Raw genomic sequence first — 6,591 nt, forward strand, 5'->3', positions numbered from 1 at the left:
AAATTATTATTTTGATTGCTGGTGTTGTGTAAAATACATGTTGTGGTTTAGCCCCAGTTGGCAATTAAGTACCACACAGCCGCTTGCTCCCTTCCCCCCTCCCCCCCCCATGGGATGGGGGAGAGAATCTGAAGAGCAAAACTAATAAAACTCGTGGGTTGAGATAAGAACAGTTTAATAATTGCAACAAAACAATAATCATAAAAAACTGTAATGAGAAGGAAAACAACAAGAGAGTGAGAGAGGAACAAAAGCCAGGAAAAAAAAAAAGTGATACAACCACTCACCTCCTGCTGACTGACACCCAGCCAGTCCCTGAGCAGCTGCCCCCTGGCCAACTCCCCCCAGTTTCTATACTCAGCATGACCTCATATGGTATGGAATAGCCCTTTGGCCATTCTGGGTCAGCTGTCCTGGCTGTGCCCCCTCCCAGCTTCTTGTGCACCTGGCAGAGCATGGGAAGCTGAAGAGTCCTTGACTGGTGTAAGCATTGCTCAGCAACAACTCAAACATCAGTGTGATATCAACATTATTCTCATACTAAAATCCAAAACACAGCACTATACCAGCTACTAGGAAGAAAATTAACTCTATCCCAGCCGAAACCAGGACAGTATCCACCCCTTATTCTATACCATCTACGTCATGCCCAGGTCCTAGTTAATCCTCCCTACATTCCAGTTAATCACCACCACTTTCCATGTCTTTTGATATACACACACAGATATCATTCCCTTGGTCTATGGGCCATCCCACTAAAATGTCTGTTGAGTTCATTTAGTCCATGACTTTGGATTCCGTCTGTCATAACAGTCCTTCAGGGCAGAAGAGATGGTGTGTGGTGTTGGACTGTTGCATGCTGAAGCCAGTTCTGGTTCCATCACTGCTGCACATTGCTTGGTTTCATCAAAGTTCATTCTTCATTAATCTGGGTGACTCTCACTGAAATACCATTGATACGGCATATAGCAACCAGAAAAGTGTTGACATACAGTATTCTATAGCAATTAACATCATACCATTCAGTTCATTGGCTATTTTCACCCCAAATCAAATCCCGTTGAGGTACACATCAGAATTCCCCATCCTTTCGCATTAACCACCAAGTGCACCCAGGTCCTTCAGCAAAAGCAATCCCACAAATGGGTTTTCCTTTGCCTGAGGCAGGAGTAACCCAGACTGTCTTCCTCAGCATGTTTTTTATGTGCACTACAGGGACTTTATCTCCTTCTACAGTGCGTAAAAGTTTTGATTGGGCAGAGCCAGCTCAACTGACAGATCATCTAGTGTAACTAACCAGGTGGCCTTTGCTAAATGTGTATCCCAATGTTTGAATGTCCCAGCACCCATTGCTCTCAGTGTAGTCTTTAACAGTCCATTGTATCGTTCCATTCTCCCAGAGGCTGGTGCATGATAGGGGATGTGATATACCCACTCAATGCCGTGCTCTTTGGCCCAGGTGTCTATGAGGTTGTTTCAGAAGTGAGTGCCGTTGTCTGACTCAGTTCTCTCTGGGGTGCCATGTCACCATAGGACTTGCTTTTCAAGGCCCAGGATAGTGCTCCAGGTCGTGGCATGGGGCAAGGGACATGTTTCCAGCCATCTGGTGGTTGCTTCCACCATTGTAAGCACATAGTGCTTGCCTTGGCGAGTTTGTGGGAGTGCGATATAATCGATCTGCCAGGCCTCCTCATATTTCTATTTCAGCCATCACCCTCCATACCACAGAGGCTTTAACCGCTTGGCTTGTTTGATTGTAATGCATGTTTCACATTCATGCATAACTTGCGCAATAGTGTCCATGGTCAAGCCCCCCCCTCGATCACGAGCCCATCTATATGTTGCATCTCTTCCTTGATGGCCTGAGGTGTCATGGGCCCACCAAGCTATAAATAATTCACCCTTATGTTGCCAGTCCAGATCCACCTGAGCTACTTCAATCTTAGCAGCCTGATCCACCTGCTGCTTGTTTCGATGTTCTTCAGTGGCCCAGCTCTTGGGTACGCGAGCATCTACGTGACGTACTTTTACAACCAGGTTCTCTACCTGGGCAGCAATATCTTGCCACATTGTGGCAGCCCAGATGGGTTTGCTTCTGCGCTGCCAGTTGCTCTGCTTCCATTGCTGCAACCACCCCCACAGGGCATTTGCCACCATCCATGAGTCAGTATAGAGATAGAGCACTGGCCACTTTTCTCATTCAGCAATGTCTAAAGCCAACTGGATGGCCTTTACTTCTCCAAATTGGCTCGATTCACTATCTCCTTCAGCAGTTTCTGTGACTTGTCACATAGGACTCCATACAGCAGCCTTCCACCTCTGATGCTTTCCTACAATACGACAGGACCCATCAGTGAACAGTGCATATTGCTTCTCATTTTCTGGTAATTTATTGTACAGTGGGGCCTCCTCAGCACGCGTCACCTCCTCCTCTGCCAATATTCCAAAATCTTTGCCTTCTGGCCAGTCCATGATCACTTCCAAGATTCCTGGACAATTGGGGTTTCCTATTTGAGCCCGTTGTGTGATCAGTGTGACCCATTTACTCCATGTAGCATCAGTTGCATGATGTGTAGAGGGGATCCTCCCTTTGAACATCCAGCCCAGCACCAGCAGTCGTGGTGCCAGGAGGAGCCGTGCTTCAGTACCAACCACTTCCAAAGCAGCTCAAACCCCTTCATATACTGCCAATATCTCTTTCTCAGCTGGAGTATAGCGGGCCTCAGATCCTCCGTATCCCCAACTCCAAAACCCTAAGGGTCGATCTCGAGTCTCCCCTGGTGCTTTCTGCCAGAGGCTCCAGGTAGGGCCATTCTCCCCGGCTGTGGTGTAGAGCACATTTTTTACATCTTGCCCTGCCTGGACTGGCCCAAGGGCCACTGCATGAACTATCTCCCGTTTAATTTGTTCAAAGGCTTGTCGTTGCTCTGGGCCCCATTTGAAATTGTTCTTCTTGTGGGTCACTTGATAGAGAGGGCTTACGATCAGACTGTAATTTGGAATATGCATTCTCCAAAACCCCACAACACTTAAGAAAGCTTGTGTTTCTTTTTTGCTAGTTGGTGGGGACATGGCTGTTATTTTGTTGATCACATCCATTGGGATCTGACAACGTCCATCTTGCCATTTTATTCCTAAAAACTGGATCTCCTGTGCAGGTCCCTTGACCTTACTTTGTTTTACGGCAAAACTGGCTTTCAGAAGGATTTGGACTATTTTCTTCCTTTTCTCAAAAACCTCTTCTGCTGTATTGCCCCACATGATGATGTCACCAATGTATTGCAGATGTTCTGGAGCTTCACCCTGGTCCAGTGCCATCTGGATCAGTCCATGGCAAATGGTGGGGCTGTGTTTCCACCCCTGGGGCAATCGATTCCAGGTGTACTGAACGCCCCTCCAATTGAAAGCAAACTGTGGCCTGCACTCTGCTGCCAAAGGGATTGAGAAATACGCATTAGTGATATCAGCTGTGGCATGCCACTTGGCTGCTTTTGACTCCAGTTCTTATTGCAGTTCCAGCGTGTCCGGCACAGCAGCACTCAGCAGTGGCATGACTTCATTCAGGCCACGATAGTCTACTGTTAGTCTCCACTCTCCATTAGACTCTTGCTCTGGCCATATAGGGCTGTTAAAAGGTGAATGAGTCTTACTGATCATTCCTTGGCTCTCCAGTCGATGAATCAGCTTATGGATGGGAATCAGGGAGTCTCGGTTGGTGCAATATTGCCTCTGGTGCACCGTTGTGGTAGCAATTGGCACCTGTTGTTCTTCGACCCTCAGCAACCCCACAACAGAAGGGTCTTCTGAGAGACCAGGCAAGGTGGACAGCTGTTTAATGTCCTCCATCTCCAAGGCAGCTATACCAAAAGCCCAGTGGTACCCTTTTGGGCCCTTGAAATACCCTCTCCTGAGGTAGTCTATGCCAAGGATGCATGGGGCCTCTGGGCCAGTCACAATGGGGTGCTTTTGCCACTTGTTCCCGGTTAGGCTCTCTTTGTCCTCCAATACAGTTTGCTGTTGGGATCCCCCTGTCACTCCAGAAATATGGACGGGTTCTGCCCCTGTATAGCTTGATGGCACTAGGGTGCACTGTGCACGGGTGTCTACTAGAGCCTTATTCTCCTGTGGGTCTGATGTGCCAGGCCATCAAACCCACACACAGGAAAAAAACCCCAAGTGATACAACTACTCACCACCTGCTGACCGACACCCACCCAGTTGTCCCCTGGCCAACTCCCCCCAGTTTCTATACTGAGCATGACGGCATATGGGATGGAATAGCCCTTTGGCCAGTTGGGGTCAGCTGTCCTGGCTGTGCCCCCTCCCAGCTTCTTGTGCACCTGGCAGAGCATGGGAAGCTGAAGAGTCCTTGACTGGTGTAAGCACTGCTTAGCAACAACTCAAACATCAGTGTGTTATCAACATTATTCTCACACTAAAATCCAAAACACAGCACTATAGCAGCTACTAGGAAGAAAATTAACTCTATCCCAGCCGAAACCAGGACATATAAAAAGCGGCGAGCTCTGCCACTTGAATGTAGTTGTGAAGTTGGGTTGCATTTTGTATTTCTGCTTTCATAGCATTTGTCATTTAAAGATCCTAAGGAATAATAAATTCAGTTTAGCAAGAAATCCAGTGGCCTTGGTTTATTTGAATATTCTTATGTATAGATGGGAAGAACCTGAAGTGGTTACTTTTTCAAGACAAGCATACAGAGATTGTTACAGAACCTAACCCTCCCAACAGGAGAAAGGCTTTTTGTGAAAGAGCGTACACTTAAGTCTGATCTTCTGACTGCATTTGCAGACTGTATTTAGTCTTTGTAGAATGTCAGGGTAACTGAAAAGAAAAAATGCACTGTGATACTCTGACTTCGACACTTTAATTTTTTGCTTTCATTGTTACAAGATCAAAATGTTTAAGATACTTGTCTGTTGAAGATTTAGTAACTTGAATTCACAAATGTATATGGTCTCAGTTACAGATGAGCTTTTTGTCAAACTGACAGATTTTGGTAAATTTTTTTCCTACTGATTGATTCTTATAAAAGAAATGAAATTACATATTTACATATAGATATTTATGTGTTACAGTAGTCTTTCATAATGTTATATTAGGCAACCATAATATTAGATCAGCTTGCAATTGCAACACTGAAATGGGAAATATAAACTAAGTAATTTCTCTCACATAGAATTTTAGGATCTGGATGTTTTATTGTTTGAAAGTCTGAAGAATGTTTGCCTTCATGTTAATTTCCACAGGCTATGTTACCACATTCATTTTACTCATAGCCTTCACTTCAGTGGCTGTGTAGGTTCTCTGTTGTTGCACAGGACCTTGACAAATTAGATTCTCTTCAGCTCTGTGGGATAAACAAGGTTTTTAGGGAAGTTGTTTTCACTTGTCACCCAAATTCTCCTGCACCCCTTCCCACCCCTTGCTTCTGCCCCATGCAAAAGTAATTTCATCTGAGGCTTAAAGTAGATTTTAGGATGACTTTTGCTAGGGCTAGTATCACATACTGCTGAAGCCATTTCACAAAAATTTCACAAAATCACCTCCAATCCAAATAGATATATTGCTTATGCTTGCTACAAACTACAGCAATTTTTAAGTACTCTCTGGTCTGTCTAAAGCCTTCTTCCAGGTATAGGCATGCTCCTTTTCCTACCTCCCACCTCTGAAATCAGAAGAATACTGGTGCGGTTTTTGTCATGTTCTCCTGCCTTTAATGGTACTTATACTTTCTTCAAATATATAGTTTGTTGTTTTATGAATGTTTTCTCCATATTGATTTGCTTTCTTGTTGCTATCAGCAGACCTGTGTCATTGTAACAGCTTTCTGGACACATTCTGACTACAGTTCAACTGTTGGTTAATTTTCTTTCTGAAGTTTACTTCCTGCGTGATGTAGACTGCCTTGTATTATTATTTTGCCAAGTAGTATTTGGCAGGGAGGATCCAAGTTCTGGATGTTAAGACTTAAAGATGGCATAATTCCTCGAGCAGTTAGTCTTTTTTCTTGATATTTTGGGGGGGAAGGAGAGAGGGGGGACTTAAGGGTTTTTTTGTGTTTGTAAATACAAAAAATAATAGATAATACTGCATTGTCCTGAATTAACTAATAGCGAGTTAGTGATTTAAATGCTGGCTACAGAAGTTGCATTTTTGAGGGCTGAGGGGGGAGATATTCAAACTGAGAAGCAGTATCACCGTAGATTCCAGTATCACAGTACTACAGATTTAGGATTATACTTAGCTAGGTCATGAATGCTTATTGTTCATGAGTAGGTGCTTGATGCTATATGTGGTTATTTATTAAATACAATGTGACAGGCTATTTGGAAATAAAAATGGTTGTGCTGCTAGCTTAATACTACTCCTGGATATTCATTGTTACGAGAAAAATTCCAAGGCAGGCTAATACATAGAGAACTATAAAGGAACTGAAACCTCCCATAAATTAATATTTTTATCTGCAGCACTTTTCCTGAGCATTGAGGAGCAACATAGAACTGACAGTTTCCTACTTTTTTTGTGTAATCAATTCTTTATCTATGTAAGATTTTTTTTTTCTGACAGATT

The sequence above is a fragment of the Ciconia boyciana genome, chromosome 5 (genome assembly GCF_034638445.1).
Source record: "Ciconia boyciana chromosome 5, ASM3463844v1, whole genome shotgun sequence".
In the NCBI taxonomy this organism is placed as follows: Eukaryota; Metazoa; Chordata; class Aves; order Ciconiiformes; family Ciconiidae; genus Ciconia; species Ciconia boyciana.